At 39.3% G+C, this 22,136-nt stretch overlaps 2 protein-coding genes and 1 long non-coding RNA gene across 4 annotated transcripts in view; 1 reads left to right on the forward strand and 2 right to left on the reverse strand.

Annotated features, from left to right (window-relative positions):
* The window catches only part of bbs12 (Bardet-Biedl syndrome 12), a 61,025-nt gene that overhangs the window by 33,388 nt on the left and 5,501 nt on the right, over positions 1–22,136 (reverse strand). The gene's annotated exons all lie outside the window — the stretch shown is intronic.
* The window catches only part of adad1 (adenosine deaminase domain containing 1 (testis-specific)), a 59,784-nt gene that overhangs the window by 16,063 nt on the left and 21,585 nt on the right, over positions 1–22,136 (reverse strand). The gene's annotated exons all lie outside the window — the stretch shown is intronic.
* On the forward strand, positions 18,997–20,692 carry LOC125894204 (uncharacterized). Its single transcript, XR_007450046.1, has 4 exons — positions 18,997–19,311; positions 19,401–19,439; positions 19,849–19,995; positions 20,118–20,692. It is a non-coding gene; the product is annotated as an uncharacterized LOC125894204 (long non-coding RNA).

Raw genomic sequence — 22,136 nt, forward strand, 5'->3', positions numbered from 1 at the left:
TGGGGACGGAACAGAATAGTTCCATTGGTACCATCCACAACTTTTCACAGTGGAAACAGAAAAAAGCGTACCAAACTGAAGCCTACCGTACTGCTCGGTGAAAAGGGGGCTTAAAACAAACGGACCCAGTTATTTAAACCAAGTAAAGACACAGAATGAAGTAGTTTCACGCTACAAATTAGAGTTTTTCCAACGTTGCTCATCGTAGCTTCTAACGGTGGCCAACGTACAAATGTGAATAGCCGCATCTGTAGCCAGTCCGTTCTGAGCTTCTGTAGAAACATGGCGGCGAACATGGCAATGTCCATACACGAGGACCTGTTGCCTAAATAGATATGAACAGCTTATTCTAAGGTAACGAAACACAAGTCAGGTAGTATTTTTGGATTATTATACAGTAAAGAAACAATACTTATCCTATTATATCGCCCTAAATCCTGCACGCTGGACCTTTAAACACTTATAGTCTAAGTGTTGCAGTTCTGAATTATGTGGTGTTACTTACATGTAAACAGGTTGTTTATCTTACAGAGGCGACGCAGCATTCACTTCAGTTATAGCTAAGGCTGGGGCATATGGAGAATCAAATAATGCAATGTTTTTGACCAAGTACCTTGATATCGATATGGTGATAGTACTGCAGGTCGACTATTAGTGCTTCAACAAATTATTTACACAATGAGATTTTTGATAAATAATCATCAGTAACGTCCCTAGTTAGGCTGATACGGGCCTTGTCTGATGGGAGACCTCCTATGACACACTGAGCTCCTTCTCTCTCTCTCACACAAATTAACCTTCCACTAGATCCGGGGGATTCCAGCTCCATCACATCCATCCTTAACTGCCTCCAGGATGTGCAATGCTGCATGGCAACAAACAGTCTTAAGTTAAACGATAACAAAACAGAGGTCATTGTTTTTGCGCCCCCCCCCCCCACCACGACAGACAGCACAGCGAGCCACTTAGGATCAATCACATCATGAGTTCATGCCCATGCCAGGAATCTTGGCTGTTATTATCGACCAAAAAACACTGCAAAACTCAAGTCCATCCTCTCTCACAAGGACATCAAGACTGTAACCACCGATTAATCTTCTCGAGGCTCGACTATGCTGCAGCGAGACTCACTGGTGCCACAAAAAGAGGCAGCATTACACCAGTGCTAACATCCCTGTACTGTCCACCTATCGAATACAGGATTGATCTTAAGATGCTATTGTTTGTTTTTAAAGCCATATATTGGGCTGGCACCCCAGTATATTTCTGAACTTTTCTGCCCCTACTCCAACTCCCGACCTCTCAGATCTTCAGAACAATGTCTTTAAACTGTCCCACAGTCGAGGCAGAAGGGTAAGGAAGATCGTGCCTTTAAGCCCGTTTCCACTGAAGAAGTTCCTGGTACTATTTGCGGGGCAGGAACTACTACAGAAACGTCCTCTCGCTCGGCCCTCTCAACCGCCGTGTCTCCACTGAGAGACTGGAGTACGAGGAAGGTTCCTGTAAAGTTACAGGCTCTGGATGTGACATAATCGTTGCACGACCATTTACCGGGGCGACGTAGGGAGACCGTTAGCTGTTAGCCGTTAGCAGTGTCTGTAATAACTCACTAAATGGCCCGTGAAAAAAAAAAATTTTTTCAGCGGATGTCTTAGTTACAACATGATTGAGCTAAATGGAGTAGTTTCATGTCGTATCCGACAACGGGAGGCTTTTAACAGATGACGTCCTGATGTTAGCTTTGCTGCTGCTGTTAGCTGTCCCTGTCAGCTGCAGCCACTGATGCTTTCTAGACATCGTGATTTCCCAAAACTGAATACATACCACATATAGCAACACAAAACTGCTTTGCTAGCTCAATCATGTTGTAACTAAGATATCTGCTGGAAAAAATATTTTTTTCACGGGCCATTTAGTGAGTTTTTTTTACATGGCGGCGGAAGCTATATGAACGAGCTAACCCTCGTCTGCTGAGTTTTAAAAATGCCGGCTATTTTGTTGCTTTCTGTTGACATCACATCCCTCCTTGAGTATATTCAATCAGCACTAAGTAATCCCCAAGCCCCAGCCAGGAGTTTTTCGGGGCCATTCTGAGTACCTACTCCGAGACAGGGACTTGTTTAGCCCCCGTAAAAGTTCCGGAACTCTGTCCTTCGGGGGTGGCTCCTGCGGTGGAGACACGCACCAACAGCCCCGGCCCCGTAAAATTATCCCAAAGTTGCTGTGGTGGAAATGGGCCTTTTGGGGTAGCTGCTCCAAAGCTTTGGAATAGCCATCCACTCTCAATGACATGTTCCCCTTCCACTGACACTTATAAGACAAATCTAAAGACGTATATGTTTTCAATGACCTTTGGTTGCTCTGGTGTTATTCTGTTTTATATTTGTGTACATGTTATATTGCTATATATTTGTTGTTTTTAAATGTGCTATGTAATAATCTTGTTTTGATCCGATTTGAAAAAAACTTGCTTTGCTTTTGTTCAGAAACACGATACACAAAATTTTGCACTGCAGCGTGGAATTGCCTTCTTCACAGCTGAAACCACACTGTGAAGCCGACAAACCAAGCACCTGCTGTTCACATGAGTATGAGTGCACAGCAAAACAAACAGCTGTATACCTAGAAAACATCTTCATGAAAAGACCATCAAAGTTTCTTCTCTGCAAATCCCTATTGGCGTGTGTGGTTGTGTGTAGTCAGGCTTAGGGTTAAGGGTTTTTCCACATATGTGTAAACTCAAAGTAAAAAAATTAGTTCTGCAAAAGCAGTTCTGCAAAAAGCAAGATTGGTATGTGCCACACCCTATCAGTAAGCCATAGCAAATGCTGGTTCCAAGTGACAGAGGACAAAATCCACAGCAGAGGCTGACACAAGGCTTCAGCAGTTGATCTTAGAGAAATCAAATATGGATCTTTCAAACTTTCCTCTTTGTCTTAGCACACACTGATTCAGTGCAAACCTGCAGTGGAGGGACACTGACACAAAGAGGAAATTACATATTAAAAAAAAAAAAAAAAACCATTTGACGTGTTTAACTCATTTACTTCAGAATAAGTGTGTCCAAGTCACTTGCATTAATGCAATACTTGACTCACAAACTGACCATAATTTGTATATTAATTACTCACTGCAAGTTACCTTGAATTTGTGAACAAAACTTTGTTTTTCTCACATGTCCCCATGGTGAACTGAGAATTTAAAAAAGGCAAACATTCTTCCATAATTGAAATAATCAAGGCCCACATTTAACATTAGCTAAACTATATCAAAGCATCAATTTACAAACTCTCACACAACTCTTGCAGTATAAGCCAAGTCTCATTTATCCAGCTGTATACCCAATACTTCCCAAACACATGCATTTTCACTCAAATGTTACAATATAAAACACTTTGGCCTTTGAGTTGTAGCCCTGAATGTGCCTGAACATATGTGTGTATTTGAGTTCGGCTAAAACAGAGTTCAAACACATGCATGCTCAGGAACACTGCTCGTTCGTGAGTGAGACCATTTGTACTGATGTGTTTTGAATCTTAAGGGTTTCCTAAAAATGCATGTGCTGGGGAAGTACTGAGCATACTACTGAATAAATGAGAATTGGATTATACTGCACGAGTTGTGTGACAGCTTGTGAATGAACGATTAGGCTCCAGTCACAGAGAAAGCTTTTTGCACGTTGCGAAACATGAGGAGCACCTCGTTTATTTATTCATTTAATTTCACAGTTATTAGTGGCAACACCATAAAATGTTGAGGCAGAGGGTACTTGCTATAGCTGTGGTTGAGGGTGAGAGGCTGTCAGTAGATAAACGAAGATCTGTGCAGGTACATGAGACCCTAAAAAAGAGGCTGGATCATGAGGAGTACTACCAGTTGGTCCAGGAGCTTCTCCTCCATGATGGCTGTTTCCAGGCATATTTTAGGACGACTCAAGGGCAGTGTTACAACCTGCTGTCTATCATCGGGCCGTATAGCTCTGGGTATCCAACAATCGCTACCACCACTTTCTTCTCCATTGTTTACCAACTGTAAACTTGTTGTTATGACCACCACAGAAGGCCCGCCTCTAAAAGCATCCGATTGGACAATGGGAAGAAGCGGAGATGATGTGGGGCGCTTTTTTGCTGTGACTAGAAGTTTTTTCAACTCAAGGAGTTCAGATTGCTCTGGCAAAAACAGCAGGCACCTAGAGCAGAGAAAGGCGAGGCTCGTAAAACATTTTAGTAAATATTATTTAGTAAAATAAATGACATTTTCGGTAACTTTTTTAATCTTTAAACTAGTGCTGAGACTGTAACACGTTAATTTCGATTAATTCATTACAGAAAAAATAACGCGTAAAAAAAAAATAACGCATTTAATCACACCTTTCTCAGTTCCCTACTTTCTGGCACACCGGTAACACTGACGCACACACCTAATGTACCTAAAGTTCAACTTCTTATCACCGCAGCACTTCAAGCTTATGTTATCGCCTCAATGCAAAACATGTTGCCACAAGCATGGACACCAGAGCTAATGTTAGCTATGACAGTCCTTGTACAGGTTTAGCCAATATTATCTAATTCAGACTGTTTATTACAGCACAGCTACACTCACAGTTAACCGAGCCTCCGACCTGCCTGTCAAACAGCATCAAACCACTCTCGAGCCTGGACTGAGTGGATTCCTGCAGGGATCAGCTGTGAAATTCGGTGACTAGTGGCTGCTTGCTCCACTGCCATTTAGCGGCTAGCAAAACATCCTGGCGCTGATTGTTCACTTGAGTTTACCAGCCTGTCGCTAATGTGGCATTTCAAGATAATTACAAGCACGGCTGTTCTCTGCTTTCAATGTCCTACAGTCCACCACAAACATTTTCGTCACGCCCCGTCAACACAACTGAAACATAGACTATCTTAGTTTTTATCATCAAGATCTATTTTTAGCTAGCTTCGAAAAAAGGTTGTTAATGAAAATTTTTCGTCAGAGTTTTCATCAACAAAATTAACACTGGTTTTGATGCAAAGACTTGTAAATTAGTAGGAATGCAGCACAACATGAAATTGAAAGCACCATTCTGTGTTTATTTAAATGTGAAAGTTCAATAAAAGTATTTTGATCCTAAAATCAACTAATAACCATGATATAATTGTAGTATATGGGGAGATAAGGCTATGAGAGAGAAAGTCCATTTAAAGCCTCACAGATAAGAAGGAAGATTTTGAAATTAGCTCTTGCAGTTATCGTCTCAGCACCTATTAAACTGATGGTGATGGGAGATGGGACGTCATTAGCACTGGCAGTAAACTAGAATAGATAAGTGTTGCCAGACCCTAATTTCAAAGTATAAAAATGACTGAAGCTCTATTCTACTGCTCTCTAACCATGCCACACTGCCCAGTCTGCTGTTCTGACCAAACTGCAGCAAAAATGAAATGGAAATGTGAATAAAAAAAATGCAAAACAAAACTACAATTTGTGCAAAACGGAAAATGTAGACCTTTGTTGGAAAAATTCCCTTTGACTAAGACAAAGAACAATGCCTCCTTTCCTTCAGTGACACAAGCTGGTGGGCACCATGCAGTAAACAAAAAAAAGGACAGATTAGGCTTTTTGATTATCCATAAAACACTTCTGATTCATAAGCAGCATGGTAATTCAGCAGAGCCACCACCTTAGCTTGATACTATTCTGTGGTGGGCTGTGGTAACCAAACCTCCACCATCTCCACTGACATCACTACTATCACGGAAACCAAAGATTTTATTTCCTTCTTTCATTCTTTCTAGCAGGTGTAAAACAGTGGCAGCAATGACATTTGTGGGAGATGAAGTGTATTTTCTGGTCAGTGTGTAATTCAAATGATATCAGCCCCACAAAGAGCGTCATAGGAAGTGAAACATGCAGAGGCCACAAATTACTCCACTTTTTAGAGGCATGTTTGATCCCCTCTTAAGGATAGGATAAAAACTAAAACCTTGAAAAGACACATCTACAACAGTTGATTAAACTATACCAAAAAAAGAAAAGATTTTTTAATTATTGTTTTTCTGTTAGCAAGAAGTAATAGATACAAAGCTACAACCAAGTGCTAAATGTTACTCTTTTTAAAATACTGCACAAGGGTTGGATTATTATCTGACCAGAGAACCAATATTTAACATAAATCCAACCCTAAAAAAATGATAATTTTATGCCCTCAGATACACGACTCACTTTATTGTTCTCTCTCAGCACAGACCTAAAATATCGCACACAGCACTCCCTTTTTGAGCATTTCACTTGTAAGATAGCTAGAAAATGTTTAAGACATATATGCTTAACTGCCATAATCTACATTTAAATTTGGCTGAATTCATTAATGAGTGGAAACACATTTTTATTTAATCGATTAATCCTTCAAAGCTATTTCCTTATCTTCTTTTTTTGAACAAAAATGCCACAAATTCACTGGTTCCAGTTTCTTTAAGCTGAATGTTCACCATATTTAGTCTTTTATGATAGTAATGCGAATACCTTTGGGCTTTAGGCTGTTAAAGTCAAAACATCTCACCGCTTAACGTCGGCCCTATTATTTTCTATCTACAATCCAACACCGGCAGCAGCTAGGTGTTCATCAGCGATTTTGGACATGCCACTACATGACACTTCACACCACTGTCCTATTTTTCCCCCACTCACTCCCTGCTTGAACATCCTGGTTTCCACAGTAGCCCTTCTTCACTGCTTCAATGGCAGCTCGCCCACAGACTGTAAAAATAATGGACGTAGCTAACATGACGTCTCCCATTGGTTTGTGGTGCAAACTTTGGCCACCGCCATCTTGGTTATTTGGAGCCAGAAGTGACCATATTTAGGCAAGAGGGGCTGGCACTGTGAAGGAGCAAGCGGTGGATCTGACTGAGAAGCCCAGGACACTATCGGCAGACAGCCCGGCACTCAAAGCGGCCCACTTTCAATTATGCATTACTTTAAGCCTTAATAAAAAAAATATATAAACAGGTGAGGTATATAAAAATTCACCCCCATACAGTTTTCATGTAGAAGAAATAAGCTATAGAGACAAAAAAAACTTTTATTTAACCAGGCTGTTTTTTTCTGCGGTAAAGTTGGGCATTTTAACATGGCCGTCTATGGGGGACTGATGTACTTCAACAAGCAATTGCAAAAAACTGTTTGTTGGCTTCATTTTTTAGCCCCAGCGGTTGCCACTTGAGTTCAAGTCATCTCATTACCATGGATCAGTTTAAAAAAAAAAAAAACAAAGAAAGAAAAGAAAACCTAGCTGTCTCTCACGTGTCCAAGAATGGATGAGGAGAGACTAGTTGTTGAAGCTGAGAAATATCCCCAACTATTTGACCCACAATCTGATATTACAAAGACTACGGCCAAAATAACACTGCCTGGCAGGCCACAGTTCTGCGGTTCAGTTCTTCAGGTTATCATTATTATATTGCATCTCAGAGTTTGGCAGATTTCTGACATAACTTCAGAAGTGAAGTCAATTTAACTACCATACGTGCCATACCATCTTGTTCACAATAGTAACGGTATAATTTCTAATGTAGCATGAAAAGTTCATATCGTGATATTTGCAATATTTCGACTTGTTTATATTTTGACGTCATACTGTTACCCACGGCAACAACAAGCATGGCTGAAAGTGAAATTATTTCCAGTGGTTCCAAAAAAAGAGGAGCAGCTGGTTGCTGTCGGAGCAGTCGGTGTTAAGTGATTTTGTCAAACTTTGGTAATGTAAACCTACGTGACACTTGCGGCTCGACAAAAAACTCCATATATGTGACTGTGTGATAGTTGTGGTATCATAACAGCCTGTCACAGGTTACAGCGTGAAGATTAGAGGAGAAATGGCAGAGCATAAACAATCATTTGGGATTTTACTAAAAGAGAAGGAAATCAACTGTTGATTCATATATATGGATCCCAGGCTACATTTTTTTGTATTTGGGAGCTGTTTAAATGTGTAATTTGTGGAAGATTTTTATTTAGTTGAACTATTAATATTGTACCAGAATCTGAATCTCACTCTGAGTTACTGTTGTTGTTCACAAACTAAAGAAATGAGAGATCATTTTTGTTCAGTTTTTACTGAATATCTAAAGGCAAACTGTTAGGTTGACATGTAAAGCTATGTCACGCATTTTGCTGCAATACTGTTTTCTTTATTTTTTTTTTACTAATTTGTCACATCATCAATAATATCATTCTTGCAAAAATACCCTGAAATATCGTGATATTATTTTAAGGCCATATTGCCCACCCCTCCTATCTTACATATAAATGAAAAAAGGCCTGTACAACTAACAGGCCTGAATGTTAAGCTATATGGAATGAAAAATCAAGAAAATTCTAAATTCTGTTCACTTTTAGCTTTCATTTAGATAAAGAAATACAAAATAACTGATGGAAAAGTGCAGGAGGAACTTCCCAAACTCTGCCAGCATGATTTACAACCAGCTCTGTAGGTGTTTGTGGCAAAGATGACTCAGTACTTTTTAAGAGCCCCTGAGCTTGCGCCAAGGAAACACACATGGTGCCTGTCACAGAGGGCTTCATGTGAACTGTGTTTAGTTGAACCCTTATCTCTGCAGTCCCACACTATCAAAATCTACCTCACGGAAGCATTAACAACATGTGGGAGATATCTGTTAATGATAGAGCCTTACAAAGACACTTCGAAAGCTGTTGCAACAATAAGAAGACTTAAGTCAGAGGAAGTAGGAGGAACAGGAAAAAACAAGAAATTAGTGTGAGTTGAAAATAAGAACAGAAGCACAAAGATAAAAGTGCAATGGTAATAACAATGAAATACTGAATAGAGGTAGTACTGAGAACGTTAGATATTATAAAGAACAGCATTTCACAGATTGGGAGCAAACAAGCTGCGTCTTCACTTTTCTGAAAAATGTGGTTCTAAACATCAAACAAACCCGCAACGCAGAATCTCATTGAACATGAAGACACATAACAACAGGAAATATGTACAGGGTCAAATTTGTGTTGAACTCTGGAGTAAAATGTTGCATCCGCAGCAATGTGTTACAAGTGACTTTGGGTTTGGTTTATGATAATATCTAGGAACATAAGAATTAAATGCACATTGAACATGACGAAAACATCAAGGGCGTTAAACATGAAACTCTGACCAGTCAAGAAAGCAGACACTTGTGCCTTAATATCAAAAGCTGATATCTAGCGTGGGCAAAGACAAAGACATGGAAACAGCAGGGATGCCCCCACATAGCGACAAATTCCATGGATAGAAATTTCCCCACCCTCTTCACTCACGTCAAAATCCTGTCCCATTAACTGTTTTTGGTGACTCCTGAAGAAACCTCAAAACTGACACCTAACCAGTAGAGAACTTAGCAATACAGAATAACTGACGACAGTTCCCAATGTGATAAGGTGCGATGAAAATGGCATGGTTCCTCTGCTACCAGGGAGTGCCTTATGGGGAATCCCCAAAAATCGTAGGTGTAAGAGAAACCCTTCATTCATCTACTAAGTGTATGACGTAACTCAATTAAGATGCATCTCTCTACTTGCAGCCAGTCATGCTACTGTCTATTTTCACTTGCTCTATTACTTAACATCACTATTGTTTTATTGCAACACTGAAAATATTGTCATGCAACAAGAAAAAAAGACCTACAGCATATAACTGAAACAGTCACACATGCATACACACAGATCCTTTCAGATTATTTGTGCTTATAATGCCAGTGTTATTTGGAGTATAATTCATTTACTTGCAGTACCCCAGCAATTTGTAATGTATACTTGTATGTGACTGATTTTTTTAAATGTAACAATATTAAACACAGTTTGAAATTAGCTGCTGCTCTGGCTAAACACAGACCCTAAAGTCAAAAGGCATGGATGTGACAGATAGGTTTGTGGTCTTGCGAGCTGTTGAACGAAAAGAAATACCAAGAAATTTGTCTGCAGAAAGGAAACCAAACCAAACCTCTTACTTCTCTCTTTACGCTCACTTTGTGGCTGATAAAAACTCTATCAACACAGTCAATAAAACACTAACAAATCCACAGGAACAATTTACACAACCAAAAAAAATGTCTAATCCGTTTTATTTGTAATGGGATATAAGTGAACGTGACAATAAAGAATCATCATTCATAAAAAATAATATCTGTACAAATATGGTCAAAGTGCCGCATTTTCCACTGATCACCATCAGAAAGTGAACTCTGTGCCCACCTGATCATTTGCAAGTTTGGGTTTTTCACCCTGCAGTTGATAAGGGAAAACTGCAACATGATGAGTAGGAAAAAATAAGACAACATACAAGAACACACCTTTAACCAGCCCACTCATTTTTTGTCTGCTGTACCATATAAATTGACAATCTGCATCAGATAGCATCACAAGACATTGATGAACAGCGCTATTGTACATCTTCACAAGAAACTGCAATCAAGCCTTTCAATGAAGTTCAACATGGAGCAGTGTTTCAGAATCGCCCTCTGGATGTGTCTTCTCATAGGCTGTCTTCAAGCAAAACCTACCCCATCGCCTTGCTTTGAAAACGATGATCTGAGACTCAGTGAACTAAAACAACGTGTCAACTGTGTAAGTTATTTCATCGTAAACTGTTTTTTAAAATAACTTTAAGAACCAACCAGGATCAGAGGTTCTGATAAAAGAAATGCTTCAAGTGAAAGTAAATAGTAACATTGTCTTTTTCTCTTATTTGCTGTAGGACCACGTGAATGTGACCTTCACTTCTACAACAAATGTGCAGGTAAGAAATCACTGCAGATCAGGTTTAAGCCTCATTCAGGATGTTGAAGCTGCTTTTACAGATTGCAGAAGCCAAACCTGTCCTTAAGACTTAACAGCAGCTTAAAACTGTTTCATGTGTTTTTCAAAATTGACAAAAAAAATCTGTCTCTTAAACAATGTTTGCATGAGATTAAAAGTTAGATTTACCGCAAAATGACACCAACACCAACATCGGTAATCGGCTTTTAAAATAAATGGAAATAGATTCAATCTGATTCACGAACTGTCATGATGTTGTTAATTTTTTTATCGCTGGTCTAAGTGTGACCCAAACAATTGTTCTGTCTTTGTAAGAAGAACTGCAATAATGCAACCCTGAAGCTCTTCGAGAAGGGGCTGCAGAAGGCCAAAACAAACGGATGCACAGATGTCTATGACGACATTGGCGTCACTCAGGAGGGTTTGAGCTCTACTATAGAACTGGTAAATGTTGTCAGTGTTGTATTATGAGTTCTTCAGATTTAAGTTCCTCACTCAAAATGCATGCTCCAATACTAAACCAGCCTTCTCTCTTCAGACACAGGCGGACTCTCCAGGCTGCAAGCTGGAAACCAAGGAAACCCAGTTTAAGGACTTTGTGGAAAACCTGCAGAGTTTTGTTGAACAGCTCAACGTCATGTGCGCACGTGGCACTCTACTTTAAGATTATTTAATATGACACACTCCACTAAAATGTGATTTTTTTTTTTTCTCGCTAATAATTGTTCGGAAACACTGCAAAAAGTTCTCTAGTTATTTATATATTTATTTATTTATTATGCATCTGATGTACCACATTTGTGTACACAATATGTGAAAAATTGCTAATAAAATGTGAAGAATTACAACAGTGAATCATGATATTTTTTTTTTCTTCAAGCATTAATGCATTTGCTTATGTACGATGGTAACTCCACTCTCAAAAACAGTGTTAGGACAGGAAGAAAATGCCTGCTTGTCAAATATTGGAGCTAGAAATTGATAAAAGACATGTTTTTTGTCACTTTCTTATTCAGTGCTGACACTTATCTGTGTTTGTAAGAAAAAAAATGTTGTTTTCATGTAGATAAACCGTATAGAAATAGCAGATTTTGCTATCAACTTCTGAAGCAAGATCCAAGATTAAAATGAGAGTGATATGCTAAAATGTGACTCCTGTGGAGATGAGACATGCACTCACTTTCAAGGGATAGTTAAGATTTTGTAAAGCGGGGGGCATGTGGCACAGACAGACACAGACGTTATGTACTGACCACAGAGAGTAACTAGGGCTGGTTATCGCCACTAATTTCCTGAATTGATTCTGATTCAATTTGATTTCCGATTTGATTTGATTTGATGAGATCCGATATCCAAGATTTTTCAGTTACAGTACCAATTTTTGCTAGTATGTGAAAGAGATAACATTTACTAGGGTGTCAATAAAAAATGTCAATAAAATAAATCATATTCCTGACATCACAACACTGAGTGAAGTTTAACAGGGTTAAAGCTTCACACATCCGTGGGAAAAAGCGTATATTAAAAGATCGATCTTGGCTTTTATGATTGCTATCGGGTCATTCCATTAAAAATCTATTTGAGTCGGCTGAATAGATGATTTTAACTCAGCCCTTGTAGATTTCAGTCGGCATGCCCCCAGTTTGGAGAAGCTGGCTGGAAGCTAAGCAATGTAATGCTGTGGAGGGGTCAGCAACAACACATATTCTAGCCACCTAAGTCTCACCTAAAAAAAATGATATCAGTTTAAGTGTGCGCTATATTCATAAAATCTTTTCACTGTTTTTCCTTAAGGTCAGACAGTGATCTCCAATGGGAAAATGAAGTCGTCATATCACTGTCTTTGACATCAGACTCCACTCAGAACAACAATAATTTAACATTGCTTAACACAGAAGCTGCTGGTCTGCCACTGCCTCCGACAGTTGTTTTTTCTTGTGTGTGTGTGTGTGTGTGTGTGTGTGTGTGTGTGTGTGTGTGTGTGTTACTGTGTGACTTAAGCATTTAAAAGGGTTAGTTCAGATTCACCACAGTCACACAATAATGCTAACTGATTGAAGCAGCTGTGGACCAGCAGATTCCACGTTCAGTGAGCTTGAGGGTGCTTTCACACCTGTCCTGTTTGGTTCGGTTCAATCGAACTCAAGTTTCTTTGTTCCCTATGTGCCGTTCGTTTGGGCAGGTGTGAACACAGCAAACGCACTCTTAACAACCTGACTGAGACCTTCTTGAAGAGGTGGTCACGGCCTGGTCACAAACAAATTCTGGTGCGGTTCGTTTGTGGTGAGAACGTGTGTCTGAAGCAACTGCAGTCACATGACACATTGTTTGGGTTAAACATGAGCATGTTACAGTCCTGGAGGATTATTAATGTGCACCTCCTCCTGTACTGCCTTAATATGCACATTCAGCACATCCAATGCATCAAAACATTGTTTTCTAGTTGGAGCCGTGCCTTGTTTTCAAACTGTATGGTTTGACTAAAATGAACAATGACAGCAATATAGTCCACGATGAGCAGCGCTAAAATCAACCTGCGTAGTTGTCCCTCCATTGTGACATTAGAAAGTGTCACATTTATCTTGCAAGTCTACTCTTCTTCAACGTTTGGTTTACTTCCTGGATTTTTCCCACATGGAAATTCTGATCAATCAAGAACAGCTTTCATGCAAATGGCATTTGATCTGGTCCTCTTGTAAATGCTGCCGTGAGAACACGAACCAACTCTAGGCAATTATACAACTTTGTAACAAAATCAGTCCCCGATTCAGACCAAACAAGACAACTCTACGTCTGAAGGCACCCTAAATTACTGTTTTAGTCAGGCTGCTTAGCTTCTGTGTGTGACTCCAGCCTGCCTCTCCAAAAGGAAGCATATTGACTGATAGCTACCATATGTAATACACTGACTATGAATAAGTACCTCATACAACCCCACTTCAAAAAATCGGAACTATCCCTTTAACACTATGAAAGTCACTGGTTTTTACAGGATGAAGAGTGACACAAGTGTATTAAACAGCTAAACCATGTGTTCTTCAAACTGCTGAGCATCAAAATAACAAATTATTATGGGTTCAAGCAAAAAAGCAAAGATTGACGAAGAGACGAAACAGTTTAAGAACGCTGCAGAGAAAAGTTGCAGCGGTGTGAAATGGCCGGTCTGAGCTCTACTTAAGCCGGCTGATGGTGTCACCTGCAACTTAGCTGGTCAAATCACCGGTGGCTGGTTTTAAAATGTAAAGCACGTCACCTGTTTCAACAACCAATTGGCTTGAATTGAAGTCAGCTGGTCAAAATGACCGCAGGCAGCGTGGTCGCTTGCCGTGGCAGGTGCTACATCCCCGCCAAACCCTACATTTCCGTTCTCACAATGTGGCGGTGTTGGACGGTGGGACGCTGCTGCTACTCGCTGTATGTGCATATGCCCACCCGACACACACACATTCTCACTGACTGATTAATTGCCGCTAGTTGAATACAGTCCATCTGATGCTCATTTTGTTTCTGTTTTTCACTGTTTCATCACTACTACAGATGCAACTGCAACCAGTATCTCACTATCACTATCTTCATTCATATCTTAAGAAGCTACAAATTATATTCAGCCACAAAATAAGCCTGAAAAGCTAGAAATCAGAACGGAAACACAGAGCATTGTTGCATAGAGATGATATACCGTCTCATCTAACTGCACTGGTGTGAGTCGGCAGATTTTTACAACGCTGCAGAACGGCGCATTGCAAGTAGTTTGTTTCAACTCGTCTCATCACAAATCTTTGGTCCGAAATGGGCATAAGAATTTCCCTTCAAAGTTAAGACTAGGTCCTGATAAAGATAAAAGTTATTCAGAGAGGTGGGAGAAATATGCCCTCAACACTGAATGACAATGTATAAATTAAATGCCACAGATTAGATCGTGCAGGAATTTTGTTTGTGTTCAATCTCATTAGGGATACTCTCACATTTCCCACCCAACAAAATAATGCTATAACGCCAGAAAGATTAGGCTGGGTTAGAAGTCAATCTAATAAGTATGCATGAGTAGCTGCAGATGGACAGAAAGATATACACATGCACATACACACACAACCAAACGCATGACCCCTCCCAGGCATATGCCTAGGGGAGATGACAACGCAGACACTGGAGTCACGTTCTTACAGTGCAGGGAAAGTTGAAAGGATGAGGTAAGAGTAGATGAACAGGGGTGCAAAATGTGTGACTTTCAAACCGGAGACTGGCTTTCTTAAACCATTTCTCTGATTCTAACCAAGTAGCTGTGGTGGGTAGGGCTGGGCAATATAACGAAATCTTATCAAATGTGACATAAGACTAAATATCATCTTAGATTTTGGATATCGTAATATCATGTGTGGATCTGAACACTACATTACAAGTCAAGTCAAGGTTATCACAGTTAAGTGATGTCATTTTCTGAACACACCAGACTGTTCTTTTATTTGCCTTTAACCAGACAAATATTCATGACCTTAGTTACTGTATCCACATTACTGCTGATAATTTATCAGAAATATAATTGTGTAAATATTCAGTGAAAGCATAAATACATAATACCGTACAATATCATCATATTGTCAGTGTCAAGGCAAAACATAACGTGATATTTGAATTCTCCACACCACCCTAGTAGTGACCTACGCTAAACCATAACTGTAACCACAGATCTGATAGGCTCAAGAGTTATTTTACGACCTACTTTGTCTTTTAAAATGGGGCTTTGTTGGGTTGAGGTTTGCATAAACAAACTCCATCACCTTATGTGAGGATACAGTTTTTTCTGTTTTATCTTCACATTGACCAGACAGACGTACAGTATTCGTAAAGCTCCTGATACTGGCGTATACAATCAACACTTGGAAGGTAATATTAAACTGCTCTCAAGCCACAGTATATCTACAATGTGTGCAGGGCACAGTCATCATGAACTGAAGGTGCCACAAGGCTGCGTACTTGCACACTTTTTTTATCAGTGACTGTGTGAGTCATCACGGTAGTTTTGGAAGCTGATGAAATACAGATGATGCAGCTTTGGTGGTCCTTTTAACTCACGCTGGGAAATCTACAGATTAGACAATAAACAAAACTCATGCAACTTCAAAAATTTCTAGATTTTAAACAAGAAAGCAAAATGATAACTGACCCCTGAAAGTTAACTGCCTTACTCAGGTTAACCTAGGGAATCTTTGTTGAGTTGTAATACCATGACCAACACTATCATGGATTTAAAAAGGTTCCACCACACTTTTGATCTCAAACTAACTCGTGAGTCTAGCGAGCGAGGCAGCAGGAATCTACCAACCCAAGGCAGAGGCGGTGGGAATACACCGACACAAGAAAGTAAAAGTGGACCATGTGGAAATGGAAAGTGGAAAATTGTATGATGTAACTAATAAACCAATAAAGTAATAGAAGATCCATCACCCTCTCATTTGAATATGCAATTTAACCTTTAGGTAGTAGGTACATTTACCAGATGCGAATAAAGACGTGCTTATCATTCAGCTGCTTAACACACCTACAATATTAACACTGGCATTTAATAAGTGATACACTTACACGACTAGATCATGCACTTCATATCTATACGTCAACCTAATATTTTATGTTTTATTCTAATTACATATATGGTGTACAAATACGTTCAATAATTTATGATGTTTCATGAGTCTTATTGTGAAAATTCCCCTGTGGGCACAAAAAGATTTTCATACCTCCACCTTAAGGAAACTATTGTGAATATTATCTACCAGTGATAAAGCAATCAGTGAATATTATCCTCTGATCACATGACAAATTAATTACCAACAAGACATTATGAGCAGATAAACCAGGACACCAAGAGATGTCTAACAGTATTTGAATTGCTCAATATGTGGTTATTATTTTCTCGATTTTATATCTTTATATTTTGTGATTTGTACACTATATGTCCTTGTTTGTTTTTTTATCCTTTAATTACTATTTTCTATTACCTTTAGGAATGAATGAAACAGTTAACTGTCAGTTAATCAGTTAATCCCAGAGAATATATTTGATCTGTTGTTGTTGTCCGTCCATAGGTTAATGTGCGCGCACACACACACACACACACACACACACACACACACACACACACACACACACACTCTCTGTGAGGTTTACAAGGCTTTACTGCATTAAGAACAATGCTAATGAGGTATTAATGCTAGCCGCGATATTGTTGGTAACAACGTCTTGACCCATGGTGGTGGGATGGCGTTACAGTAGAAACATAGAGTCCACCCTCCAGTCTACATCCAGGTTGCCCTGGTGAGTAAGCAATCTAATTTTAAGCCTAAAAACACCTTTAGCATCGTTGACAATGTTAGCACTGTGAGTACCATTAGCAGCGTCAGCACGGCTAGTAGTGCTAGCATAGTTAAAAATACTAGAGGGGCTTTGCAGAGCACAATGTAAAGTGGCAGCTACCTTACCAGTGGAGATCGGAGGGTGGGCACTATGTTTCTGCATGTTAACGGGGCTTGCCACCAATCTGTCAGCAAAGCTAACAAAAAAATTATGGCATTTACATTTATAACAAAACATTAAGAGCTGCAGCCCCTCTTAATGGCTAACGCTTTGAAATGCGGCACCAAAGCTCATTTGGTCAACTGAGGGCTGGACAAAAAGTTAAGTGCCTCTTATGGCCGGGCTCCACCGCACACGTCAGCGACACGACACGTCTGCAGCACAAGTCCTGTAGCAGCTCGCCCCCCTGTTAATCAATTACAGCGGCTCCACCGGTAACGGGAGCGGCGCAACAACCCCCGTCTGTCACACAACAACTCTATTTTACGCGGCTCTTCTATTTTTGTCACGCTACGCTCCCCTACGCGACCCTCCAGCAGATAAAAACTACATGAAATAGTGTGTTAAATGAGCACAATGTGTTTTTAAACGAATAAACCATTATCAGAGGTGATATGTAATGATTTTTTTTTATGCATTTACCCGTGTTAATCCGTGACATTGTATAAATGTCCGTGGCGGAAATTTAAAAGCGAGTAGATGACAAACATAAACTTGTAGATAACTCAAATATATGTAATAACTTAGGTGGAAAATGCTTTAACATCTCATGCAGCCTACATGCAGCCTCTCGACTCGGCAAACGGTAAACAACCCCACTGGCTTCTCTACGTGTCGCTTCCATACACAGTCAGAGAAGCCCAAATGAATACGCCGCGACGCTACGCTGTAATGACACTTAGTTTGCAGCCGGTGGAGCCCGGCCATTACATTTCACTAGGGCTGCAGCTAACGATTATTTTCATTGTCAACTAATCTGTCGATTATTTCTTCGATTAGTTGACTAATCATTTTATCAAAAAATGTGTTAAAATGTTGAAAAATATCTGTCTCTCTCAAACCCTAAAATTACGTCATCTAATGTCTTGTTTCATACTCACACCAAAGGGTTTTAGTTCACCGTCATGGGAGAGTGTGTAAAACTGCCAATACTGTTCTAATTGTCGATTATCCATCAACTAGTCGACTAATCGTTGTAGCCCTAAATTTCACATAATTTTGTGTTGTTTATTTTTTCTTAAAAATTACAGATTAATTACTGCTTAATAGGTGTTGGGCTATCCACAGCAACTAACCAAAATTGAAATCCCTAATTTCTTCTTATTTCCATCTTTCTCTTTTCCTTTTCTTCCTCTAACTTACATTCTAAAAACTGTTATATACATTAAGTTTGCTTGCTTGAAAAGCTGATTAATAAAACTTGTACTAGAACAGTTAAAAATAATGTGAGCAGATAAACTTGAGATCACACTTTGGGTCAAAAAAAAAAACAACAAACCAAACTTACACTGAGCACAAGGGCCTAACATTCTTTCAGTATGTCAGTATACATGTTGCTAGGTGAGGCTTTTTTTTTTTCTTTTTTTTTTTTTTTTTGTAAGCTGTGCCTTATTAAATTGTGAACCACAGAAAGACAGGCATGTCGTTGCTGTTTCACATAATCTTAATATATGTATGAAAAAGTAGAAAGTGTGAATTCATGACAAACATTTGCCCGCAGAGCAAGCAGAGAAAGAAAAACCCTCTGCACCACAAACTAGGGACGGCCAACCTACTTTCATATGAGCTTGATGTTGAATGCTGTGCTACAAGAGGCCACTTGAGGGATTTTACCATGTTGTAGTAGCACTGTGAAAAAAAAATTCCAAGAGTCATCTAAAGGAAAAACAACGCTGTATGCATTAGATGATATACAACTAATTCAGCCCACCCTTTCCACCCCACAGCTATATAAATTCAATACAGCACAGGGGCTAAGTAAACCAATGCAACACCTACTAGACAACTTGACTATTACACTGACAAGCCTTCAAGCTGAATATGGAGCACTTTATTAGGATTGCCTTTTGGATTGTTTCTCTCTCTGGTTGTCTTCAAACAGAATCACAACCCATTCATGATGCCCGAATCGACTTCCATATCGACCCTAGGCTGAAAACCGTCAATTGTGTAAGTCACTTCAAGCCAAATATTTTCCTCTGCTCAGCTTTCGAAGTTCCTGCCAGTTGCTTATACAGTGTTTTCTTCTGTCCATACAGCCATCAAGTTCAATATTCTATACTCCATCAAATGTTCAGGTAAGGGCGTATTTTATATTGTTATCATTTTGATCTACAGTTCTTTAAAATGTTATGATGTATTCCCTGAATGTTCACATGTAACAATGAAATACTGTTCATGTATGTGCTGTGCCTAAAATGATGATGATTATGATGGATTTATCAGTTTGTTAATATTAAGTCAAGAACAAAAAAAAGTCGGGGTGGGGTACTCCCCAGCATCAAAGAGGCTCAAGTGTCAGGGTTTAGATGAGCTTTTATAAACCACATGTAAAGGATCTCTAGTACAGGAAATGAGCTTGGCAGGTGTTGATACTTCACACATCTGTGACAGCTTGTATTTGCTGATATCTCCACGTGCAGCCACAAGTCTGCCTCAGTCAGAACAGTGAAAGGAAGCTAAAACATCTTTTTCTCACACACACAGAGAGAATGCTTTACTAAAGCACTGGAATGCGTTAAGAAAGAACTTAATGGAACGGCCAAAGCGGAATGTGAAGACCCCTACGACTACATAAGCGTGGCTCTTGAACAACTGCATGAGCTGACTGAAGAGCTGGGGAAGAAAGGCAATGTAAGTATCTCTCCATGCTGTATTACCAAATCAAGTGCCAATGATAAAAAAAAAAAAACACCAATGTGACTACAACATGACATTTATTGCAATGGACTAAACTTACTCCAACTTATTTCTAGGCACCGAAAAGCTCAACTAAATGTGACTGTGAGCTGTGGTCTGAAACTCCTTTCGGTGAGTTTCTCAACAAAACAGAAAATTTACTTCAGGCGATAAATACTGCACAAGAGGAAACAACTGATCCCTAACTAGTATGAGACGACACGACCAACCATCGATTCTCAAGCAGATGGACTTTTCAAGAACATATATCTTGGGTGTTTTCAGGATTTTATATAACCAAGCAACATCTATACATGTCGAGGAGAATGATCTCAGGTATATCTGTTTATAGTGATGCTATGATACTGAACACTGCTCTAAAATATTTATATTTATAGCATTGTGACTGCAATATGGAGACGGTACTGAATGTGTTTTTTTACTACATATTAATAATCCTATTACACAATTATGTATTTTTTCACTCATTTCTACAAGAATCTGCTGTGAAATGTATTTTAAAGTTCTCAGTCTCCAATAATGAGAACGTATTTGATGTAAGCTCCTGTAAAGCTCTGAATTTCTATTTATATATTTAATATTTAATTTATTTGCTGTATATTGGTGCTCTAAACCCGAGGGTGTAACTTAATAAAATGCTATCTTAAAGAGGTTTTTTGTATTGTCGTTAAGTAAATGTACAAATTTATGGAAAGTGTCCTCCAAAGATTACTATTACATTTGTCCAGAAAAAAAAATGGTTTAGCTTACATGTGTTGATGGCAGAGACTTCATCAAATAAGAATGCTGTCTGGATTAAGTTTTAGATTGAGCTACCCATAAAATATATATAAGACACAATACATTTCTGAGAGCCAAAAAGCAGATTTTCCCTCTTAACATTAGCAGTGATGCAACTAATGTGAGAGAGGAATAGGACCTCAGTCTGTGGGAGGCAGAATTTCCTTAACGTTAATGGTAAATGTACAAACCAGGCTGTCTACAATGAGTATGGAAAAGTAAAAGTCAGCGTGATTCATTCATTGTCAAGTCATTTTAGGAACAAATACAGTTTCTGTACAGTCCCACAGTGCTTAGCAAGTTGTGCCAAAAGGTAAATCCACTTATTTTTGCCTACGTTGGCAAGTTAGCTGTTTTTTGGCATCATAAGGTAGTAGTGTGGCAGCCAAGATACATATATATATTTTTAAATCAACTACTTTTTAAAAGTCATACATGTCATTCCTATGGTCTGAAATTATTCAAAAACATGAACAACTCTCCCAAATCAAAAAGCTAGAGTATTAAAACTAAAATTTGTGATGTCTTATGGTAGAAAGTCTGGAGCTGCTCCACAGACAATGACATGGGAAAGATTTCTAGATGACACTAAGGGTTTGAGTATAAAAGAACAAAACAATCGTTCTATAGGTCCACAAAATCAAGCTGCCATTCTTTGTGAAACAGCTCCAGACTTTATACCCATCACAAGTTTGAGACTTACTTCTCTGGTTTCTGGCTTTGAGAGCGAGGAGCTCATGTTCACAAATATTGATTGAACTTTCCCAGGCATATTGGAATTCTTAATTTAGGTGGTGCTCCCCTTTAATAGCTGTCTGGTTCCCCACCAACCCCCCCAAATTTCCACTCTTAAATCTTATCTTAAAGACCCATGCATTTAAAGGGATAGTGCACCCAAAAATGAAAAATCACCTATTATCTACTCACCCATATGCCGAGGGAGGCTCAGGTGAAGTTTTAGAGTCCTCACATCCCTTGCGGAGATCCAAGGGGAGAGGGGGTAGCAACACAACTCCACCTAATGGAGGCTTACAGCGCCCCAGATTCAAACGTCCAAAAACACATAATTGAAACCACAAAATATCTCCATACTGCTCGTCCGTAGTGATCCAAGTGTCCTGAAGCCCTGACATAAGTTGTTTGGAAAAATGTCATCTGAACTGTTTTTAGCCTCACTGTAGCCTGTAGCTCTAACTGCCTCTCTGTACATGGTGTTCACGTGAACGCTTGCGCGCAAGACCAGCGAAAGCACGTGAACACACATGAACGCGTGCCCATGTCTCGGTCTCTCGCAA

Source organism: Epinephelus fuscoguttatus, linkage group LG9 (assembly GCF_011397635.1).
Source record: "Epinephelus fuscoguttatus linkage group LG9, E.fuscoguttatus.final_Chr_v1".
Lineage (NCBI taxonomy): Eukaryota > Metazoa > Chordata > Actinopteri > Perciformes > Serranidae > Epinephelus > Epinephelus fuscoguttatus.